Source organism: Nicotiana tomentosiformis, chromosome 5, assembly GCF_000390325.3.
Source record: "Nicotiana tomentosiformis chromosome 5, ASM39032v3, whole genome shotgun sequence".
Lineage (NCBI taxonomy): Eukaryota > Viridiplantae > Streptophyta > Magnoliopsida > Solanales > Solanaceae > Nicotiana > Nicotiana tomentosiformis.
In genome coordinates this window covers 115150719-115160227 of record NC_090816.1, presented here as the reverse complement: position 1 = coordinate 115160227, position 9509 = coordinate 115150719, and the positions used below count along the sequence as shown (strand labels likewise).

At 35.8% G+C, this 9509-nt stretch overlaps 1 long non-coding RNA gene across 1 annotated transcript; it reads right to left on the bottom strand.

The window, feature by feature from the left end:
- Nucleotides 1-7366: 7366 nt before the first annotated feature.
- On the bottom strand, nucleotides 7367-8664 carry LOC117278845 (uncharacterized). Its single transcript, XR_011408161.1, has 2 exons — nucleotides 8486-8664; nucleotides 7367-7698 (listed from the first exon to the last, which is right to left on the bottom strand). It is a non-coding gene; the product is annotated as an uncharacterized lncRNA (long non-coding RNA).
- Nucleotides 8665-9509: the final 845 nt, after the last annotated feature.

Sequence of the window (9509 nt, the reverse complement as noted above, 5' to 3'; positions counted from 1 at the left end):
TTCTCATTGTTGTGTTCGTTTCAGCCATGAACACCGCCTGGTTTCATAAGTGCGTAGAGAACTGGCCTTACAAAGTTCTCCTTGAAGCGGCTCACACTTCACACTTAAATAGGTGATTCCTAAACGTGTCATCCTGTAGATACACTATTTGATATACCCCGTATCAAATTTATTAATGACTTTGTTTGATCTCCTTGAACCTAGATCTTGGGATCTCCAGTCTTCTAGGTAGAATTACCGCCACAATGACTTGTTCTCGGCCATAGCCCTATTCCCCTTGATGATTTCTCAACTACCTCTCTAGTTAGGCCTTTTATAAGTGGATCCGACACATTATCACTTGACTTTACATAGTCAATCGTGATAATTCCTCTAGAGAGTAATTGCCTAACGGTTTTATGTCTTCGTCGTATATGACGAGATTTACCGTTATACATGACGCTCCCAGCCCTTCCAATTGCCACTTGACTATCACAATGTATGCATATTGGTGCCAACGGTTTGGGCCAAAATAGAATGTCTTCCAAGAAATTCCGGAGCCATTCAGCTTCTTCACCGGCTTTATCTAAGGCTATGAATTCAGCCTCCATTGTAGAGCGGGCAATACATGTTTGTTTGGACGACTTCCAAGATACCGCTCCTCCACCAATAGTGAATACATATCCACTCGTGGACTTAGAATCAGTTGAACCGGTGATCCAATTTGCATCACAGTATCCCTCAATCACCGCAGGAAAATTACTGTAGTGCAATTCAAAGTTCTGGGTATGTTCTAAATATCCCAAAACTCGTTTCATTGCCATCCAATGAGATTGGCCTGGATTGCTCGTATATCGACTCAGTTTACTTATAGCACAAGCTATGTCTGGTCGTGTACAATTCATGATATACATTAAGCATCCCAATACACGAGCATAATCCAATTGTGATATGCTTTGGCCTTTGTTCTTTGCTAATGCAAGATTCACGTCAATTGGAGTCTTTGCAACTTTAAAGCCCAAGTGCTTGAATTTTTCAAGTACTGTCTTAATATAATGAGATTGTGACAATGCCAGACCTTGAGGAGTCTTATTGATCTTAATTCCCAGAATTAAATCAGCAACTCCCAAGTCTTTCATATCAAACTTGCTATTGAGCATACGCTTAGTATCATTTATGTTGGCAATGTCATTACTCATTATCAACATATCATCCACATATAGGCAAACAATGACTATGTGATTTGGAACATTTTTAATGTACAAGCATTTATCACATTTATTTATCTTAAAACCATTTGACAACATTGTTTGGTCAAATTTCGCATGCCATTGTTTGGGTGCTTGTTTTAGTCCGTAAAGAGACTTAACAAGTCTACATACCTTCTTTTCTTTACCTGGAACCACAAACCCTTCAGGTTGTTCCATGTAAATTTCTTCCTCCAACTCTCCATTTAAGAAGGCCGTCTTAACATCCATTTGATGAATTTCAAGACCATACACTGCAGCTAATGCTACTAATATCCGTATGGACGTAATTCTTGTAACTGGAGAGTATATATCAAAGTAGTCTAGACCTTCTCGTTGTCTATACCCTTTGACTACGAGCCTTGCCTTGAATTTATAAATAGTGCCATCATCTTTGATTTTTCTCTTAAAAATCCATTTAGAACCTAAAGGTTTATTTTCAGGAGGAAGATCAACCAATTCCCATGTATGGTTATTCAATATGGATTCTATTTCACTATTGACTGTCTCTTTCCAAAACAATGATTCCAAAGAAGTCATAGCTTCTTTAAATGTTTGAGGCTCATTTTCCAATAAGAAAGTCACAAAATCTGGTCCAAATGAAGTAGACGTCCTTTGACGTTTACTACGTCTTGGATCCTCCTGATTATATGTACTTTCTTTTGTTTCTTCCCGAGATCGTTTAGATCCTTCACCAAACGACTCACATTCCTTTTTATACGGATATATATTTTCAAAGAACTCAGCATTATCTGATTCTATAACCGTATTATTATGAATGTCGGGATTTTCTGATTTATGAACCAGAAATCGATATGCTTTACTATTTGTCGCATATCCTATGAAAACACAATCAACGGTTTTCGGTCCTATCTTTACCCTTTTGGGTTTAGGAACTTGCACTTTTGCCAAACACCCCCACACTTTAAAATAATTCAAGTTGGGCTTCCTTCCTTTCCATTGTTCATAAGGAATGGATTGTGTTTTGCTATGGGGCACTCGATTTAATATTCGATTAGCCGTAAGAATGGCTTCCCCCCACAAGTTCTGTGGCAAACCAGAACTTATCAACAACGCATTCATCATCTCCTTTAATGTGCGATTCTTTCTTTCCGCAATCCCATTAGATTGGGGCGTGTAAGGGGCTGTTGTTTGATGAATAATTCCATATTCTAAACATATTTCTTCAAAAGGAGATTCATATTCACCACCCCTATCACTTCTTATCATTTTTACTTTCTTGTTAAGTTGCGTTTCAACTTCATTTTTGTATTGCCTGAATGCGTCTATTGCTTCATCTTTACTATTCAGTAAGTAAACATAGCAATATCGAGTACCATCGTCAATAAAAGTTATGAAATACTTCTTTCCACCACGAGATGGTATTGACTTCATGTCACAAATATCTGTGTGAATTAAGTCTAAAGGATTTGAATTCCTTTCAACTGACTTATAAGGATGTTTAACATACTTAGATTCCACACATATTTGACATTTTGATTTTTCGCATTCAAACTTGGGCAGTACTTCCAAGTTAATCATTTTCCGCAAGGTTTTATAATTGACATGACCCAAACGTACATGCCATAAATCATTTGACTCAAGTAAGTAAGAAGAAGCTGAAATATTATTATTATTTTTAACAACCATTACATTTAGATTGAAAAGGCCCTCGGTGCGGTAACCTTTTCCCACAAATATTCCATTCTTACTAATTACAACATTGTTGGATACAAAAACGCACTTAAAACCGTGCTTAACAAGAAGTCCAGTAGAGACTAAATTCTTTCTCATTTCGGGAACATGAAGGACATTGTTCAAAGTCATGACCTTGCCAGAAGTCATTTTTAGAAATACCTTCCCATATCCTTCAACTTTTGCTGTTGAAGCATTTCCCATATAAACTGTCTCTCCGGGTTCAGCAAGAGCATAGGTAGCAAAAGCCTCTCTAACTGCACAAACATGGCGAGTGGCTCCTGAATCAAACCACCACAGTTTAGGATTTCCCACCAAGTTACATTCAGAGAGCATGGCACACAAGTTATCAACATCATCATGGTTTACTACCATGTTTGCTTGACTCTTTTTCTTGTCTTTCTTCGGAGCACGACACTCCGTAGATTTGTGTCCGGTTTTCCCACAGTTGTAGCAGTTTCCACTGAACCGCTTCTTACTTGGGTTGTATTTCGGACCAGAAGCCTTCTTCCTCTTTTTGTTAGCTTCAACAATATTTGCTCCCATTATTGTTGAATTTCCACGGCCTCTCCTTTCAGCAGCTTTATTGTCCTCTTCGATTCTCAACCGAACAATGAGATCTTCAAGGGACATTTCCTTTCGTTTGTGTTTCAAATAATTTTTGAAGTCCTTCCACAACGGAGGCAACTTCTCAATCATTGCTGCTACTTGGAATGCTTCGTTGATTACAAGACCTTCAGCAAGTAGATCATGAATAATCACTTGCAATTCCTGGACTTGAGTAATAACAGACTTGCTATCTATCATTTTGTAGTCCAGAAATTTTGCGGCAACGAATTTCTTCATCCCGGCATCTTCAGTCTTATATTTCTTTTCAAGCGCATTCCACAATTCTTTGGATGTCTCCATGCTACTGTATACATTATACAGATTATCATCCAGTCCGCTAAGAATATAATTCTTGCATAAAAAATCAGAATGCTTCCACGCTTCAATCACGAGAAAGCGTTCATTATCTGGAGTTTTATCCGGCAGATCAGGAACATCTTCCTTGATGAACTTCTGTAGACATAACGTAGTTAAGTAGAAGAACATCTTCTGCTGCCAGCGTTTGAAATCAATCCCGGAAAATTTTCCGGGTTTTTCTGCCGGTGCCAACGCCGGTGTTCGGCTTGTCGTTGCGTTGGCAGTCGCCATCGGAACAGCTTGGTTTTCGTTTTCAGTCATCATCTTTTCTGTAAAAGAATGACACAAACAAACGTTTAATACACGTTTTCAAACTGGAGTAAAAATCACGTAGATTTTAATATCCAACAAAACGCCACGAAGGCTTAACTCTCCAAAACGGGAGTACACAAACCACAAAGGTTTAAGTTTGCAGAATAATAAGAATAATACAAATACAGAAATAAATATTAAATTCCTTAAGATTGTTATTCCCGGTCAATATTGCTGTATTTGTAAATATTAATTCTGCAAAATATAAGTTAACGTAATGAAACAATAATAATAAATTCGAGCTCACTGAATTCACAGTGTTTCCTTAAGGAATTTAATCCCCTCCTAGTACCCAAGGTAATGGATTATTTCCTCCCAGGATAGAACGAATAACACACTGGTGTAGCGGTACTTCAAACCCCAGTGTTTTGGCGAACACAAAGTTCGGTAGCAAATCACACTTACAGTTGCTTTGTTTGAAGTTAAAAACAATGCAGAACGAAGGAGTATATACTCAGAAAAACGTATGGAAGTTCTGAGATGAAGGAGTGCAATGTATAGCCAATTTGTTGAGCGAATTGTATGTTGAGTTGAGTATCTTTCTTCAACATTTGCTGCTCATATATATAGCAGCCAAGAAGGAGTGCAAGACCAAACGTCCACCCTTCATGGTGGAGCAAGCATTACATATTTGTGGAGCAAGCACTTCATGTTTGTGGAGCAAGCACTTCATGGTGGGAAGACCATTATCCGGCTGCCAAATTATCAATACACGGATTGGAAAATATCCGTTACAAATACGGATAATCTTACGTTAATATTTACTATTAACAAATAAATTTGGTCCAAAAAATTAATCAATCAATCAATCGATCCAAATCTGAAGCCGAAGCCGAAGCCGTAGCCGTAGCCGAAGCCGAGCAAGAAGCCGTAGCCATAGCCGAAGCCGAAGCCGAGCCGAGCGAGCGACGATGACGACGGCGCGAGGCTTGCTTTCTTCTTAACTCTTTAAGAGCTACAAGAAGAGCAATTATATATATACCCACAAAAAATATCTTCCACTTCTAATATGGGACAATGTCTCATTGTTAAGAGGGGGAAACTTAAAATTTTACTCAAAATTTCATTTTCCCTCTATTTCCGATTCACCCTCATTTTAAGAATATTACATCTTAAAAAATAAAACCTCAACAACATATTCCAAAGATAATAATTTTGGTGCATCAATAATATGAACTTCCACAACATAGCAACATAAGATACTAAAGGACAAAAGCTTAGGCAGGTTTGACATACGAATGCAACTGAACCCAGCACAGTAGTGCAATGATATCCTCATGATGTGAGGGCTGCAACATGAAAGTAGACTATGAAGTGTTGATTCAGAAACACTAACATGAGACAAGGTAAGATTTTTCAGGTTACAACACTTAATTTTATCTAGTAGACCATCACAATCAGTTTGATCAGAAAAAGAGATGCAAAGCTTAAAAGTTGAAATAGGTAGTTTTTCATGGCGATACCTTTCCAATGTATTGTCTACAATTCTCAAGAACTTACGTTCAAAGTTTTGAAAGTAAGAATCATCAAAACTAAGATGGGGTTCGTAGAACATGCTTTAAGCCATGGCTTTGACAACACACTGGTTCGAGCCGCAGATTTTGTGGAGAGACGAGAGAGTATATTGTGGAGAATTTCTGTTGGTAATTCTGAAGTTCTATCCATAACACTGAGGTTTGTTTCCTCTATGAGAATACATGAACCATTGGGAGTCTAGTCCATAATTATATATAGGTACTATTTAGTGTCGAATGGTGGAATATTTGGAGTTGGAAAGAATTATATTTACACCACAATTTGATGGAAGTGAAACGGATAAGTACAACTCTTCGATTAAACTATATCTTTAGTGTCTGGCTTTTATCTTCTTTTTTCTGTTTCCTAGCTAACTGAAATACAATAAGAATTAAAAGTTGGCAGAGAAGATTGGTAAATGGTAACTTGCTCCAATCAGAGAAATTAATATTGTCCACGTGCTAGCAGAGACGGGACCAAGATTTGAATTTTATGGGTTCTGAAATTATCATCCAACCCATAGCTCCTTTAGTTACTCAGTTTCCCGTTAAATATTTATACACTAGTTAATTTGTCCGCGTTACGTGCGGTCGTTAATGAAAATTAAAATATGATTAAATAATTTCATAATTTTATAACTAAAAAATTAGACGTTACTCTTCGAAGGTTTTATCTTCTTTCTATTCCCCAACTGTAATAATTATTGTATAGTTTTATATGCTTATTTAAGTTCTAAAACAAAGAAGATACGTGAAATAAAAAAATACATTACAAATAAATTTGCACCTTTTTCATTCGGTGTTAACAATGACATATAAAAATTTATGGCATGTAGACCACGTAAAACACCTCAATTTAACAGGTGCCTTAGAGTTCTAGATTTGTTTCCATGTCCATGAGTAGGTAGTTAGCATCTCTAGGATATAGAGTAGTATCATCTTACTGTGTAGATGACATTTCCCTTCCTTTTCCATATCATTTAATCTTCTCTGTTACTGTAACCTTGGAATGAGGAGAGGATGATATAAAATTCTAAAATTTTATCCAATTCCCATTCATTTAAATTCCTTTTGAATGTGATACTCCAAGAATTACCCTTCTGGTTGTATACGACTGTGAGATAAATATCCTTTGCAAGGTAATAAAGAGTACTGGAAAATTATTCCCTGAGAGGTGAATGCCCCAGCCAATTGTCCTACCAGCCAATGAGTTGAGAGAATATATTATCACAGTATCAATCTATGTACTAAACGTCAAACCAAAAAAATTCATTTGTTGTTATCTCACGAGGGAAATTGTTTTCCTTGTACTCAAATTAAATTTGGATGAATTAATAGCATCTAACATAGTTCAAGCTTGCAAATGACCAGATATAGAGATTTACTTATAAAAAAACTCATTAATCTCAGCACTAAATGTCAAATCTAGAAAATAAAGTTCCTTCTTTTCAATAAGTTGCAAGAAAATAATAAGGAGCAAAATCCCAACCAACTTTAAATGAGCGGTGACCCAACCCAAAAAAAAGAAGGGAAAAAGTAACTTGAGAGAGCCAGCCTTTCTGACATGAATGCGCTATATGAATCACCTTTTTCATTGCGTTGCTTTGCCTTCCTATTGTAGTTCAGCAGAGAAAGACAACTTGGAGCCCGATGGAAAGAGTAGAACATTATGCATATTACATAGTAAAAAAGTACAAACCAAATAATGGAACATAATTTTGATCTAAATATAACATATAAGGGCAACACTACTGATATCTACAACATAAGAAAATCATTAGAATTTTATCATATCATCAAACTGGATCAAAAGGAAGGGCAAGACGTATTCAATATTTAATAGTGAAGTACCACATCATTGTCTTAAATTTGTACCCAAAGTTAAATTTTAAAATAGCCCAACGACGATGTTGATGTCAATAATCAGTCCCTTTGATGCTCACTTCGGTGATCATCTTGGCCAGAAAGCGAGCCTCCGTTGGTACCTAATACAAACGGCAAACAACAGAAGCAAGGTTGGACTTCTTGTTTCAGATTGCAAATAGAGTATCAAAATTAAGACATAAAGCTCCATCCAAGTTTAACATACAAGGTAATGACCAAATTCTTAAGAAAAATATGTGTGACATCTTTATTTTTCACGAATAAATCTAATTTGAAAGAAAAATAGCACAGCCACGGTTTACGGGAAAAAGGCTAAATCTCCCATTTTTGTTTAGCTAATACTTCCAGAAAGTTAAACGAAGCTTCCCTCTTCTATCTCATTGAACCAATTCCAATACCATCCTCCAGCACCATTTGAAGCAAAAATTATGATCAACAACAGATCTATCCACAAAATCGATGCAGAATTAATACCGGATTTGAAATAAGCACATCACATAACATAATAGAATTTTTCAAAGTGTATCAATCAAACTTGGAAATATATGGAACACAAAAAGCAAAATAAACAACATATTGTAACAATGGCTTTAAGCTTAACGCAATTTGTCTTCAATATTTAAGCAACATATTCTAACAGAAGCGGCGATAGAGAAAAGGAAAAGCACTAACCTTTGTGGAAAAAAAAATTCAGTATCTCAGATTTATCTCAGAATGAAATACTAATAAAACCAAAAGATCAATAATTGCACAGCAAAATCTGTAAATATGGAGATAATTGTACTGTAAGGTAGAATCTCACTAATGAAAAAGGATGTATATCGTTGTCGCCCTATTCCTCTCCACTAACTTCCCAAAAATTTGGTAAATGCAAAGTTACATTACAACCTTTATGAGTTACAAGCACGATACTCCATAGCAGCGTTGGCGAGGAAGTGATTTCCTGCTAAAAGACGCTCCAAATTAAGAGGATTAAATAAAAGTGGCGTTTGGGGTAAAAATCGAAAGTGACGATTGAATTGAATTTTCTTAAAAAAAGCAATTGTTTATCATTCATAAAAAGGAGAAAAGGGAACATGTGGAAAAAAAGATAAATGCAAATACTGGTTTTGGAGAATATCACCTCATCTTCTCTCGGCCCTTCTTTATATTATTATATAGATATTTAGTAAATTTTTTAATACTAATACAGAATCTAAGAAAAAGTTACTCGGTTCGTCTAAACATGTATCTACTTCTCTAGCTCTACTTCTAAGTGCTAGTGAATTTTATCTAACTTTTATGACTTGTAAATTGATTTTTTACTTAATTAAATGTGATAATGGTAACAAACTAATTTGATATTCACACAATTTAACTGAATCAACTGTACAAAATATTGGGTCCACCCATAAATGGTATTTTAAGGCCCAATAGGGTTATTAGTTAACCATAATATTCCATATATAAGTACTCTTAATGTGTACACAAAAAGAAAACTCTTTAAGCATTATTGTTCCACGCGCTCTTTCTCTCTCTCTCAATCCAAGCAAGGGTTTAGACTATGGAATTGGGGGTTGCTCCAACACACCGTGACAACCACCGCCGACCAGTAATTCCAGCCGCGATTCAATTCATTTTTGCTTCCGCTTTACGAAAAACAAGTAAGTTTTCGTTTTACGATTTACAATCTAATCTAATGTGTTTAGATTAACGTATTCTTTCATTGGTATCAGAGCCATAGGCTGGTTTTCTGTTCGGATACATATATAGAATAGTTCTAAATTTATATGTAAATTTAGAACGTCACATACATGTATCTTTTTTTACTGTGCAACTGAGATTGTTAATCTGTTTAACATATCTATTTTATCAATTTGAAAATAATTTTCAGATGTGATAAATAAGTAATATAAAAATACATAAGCACTTA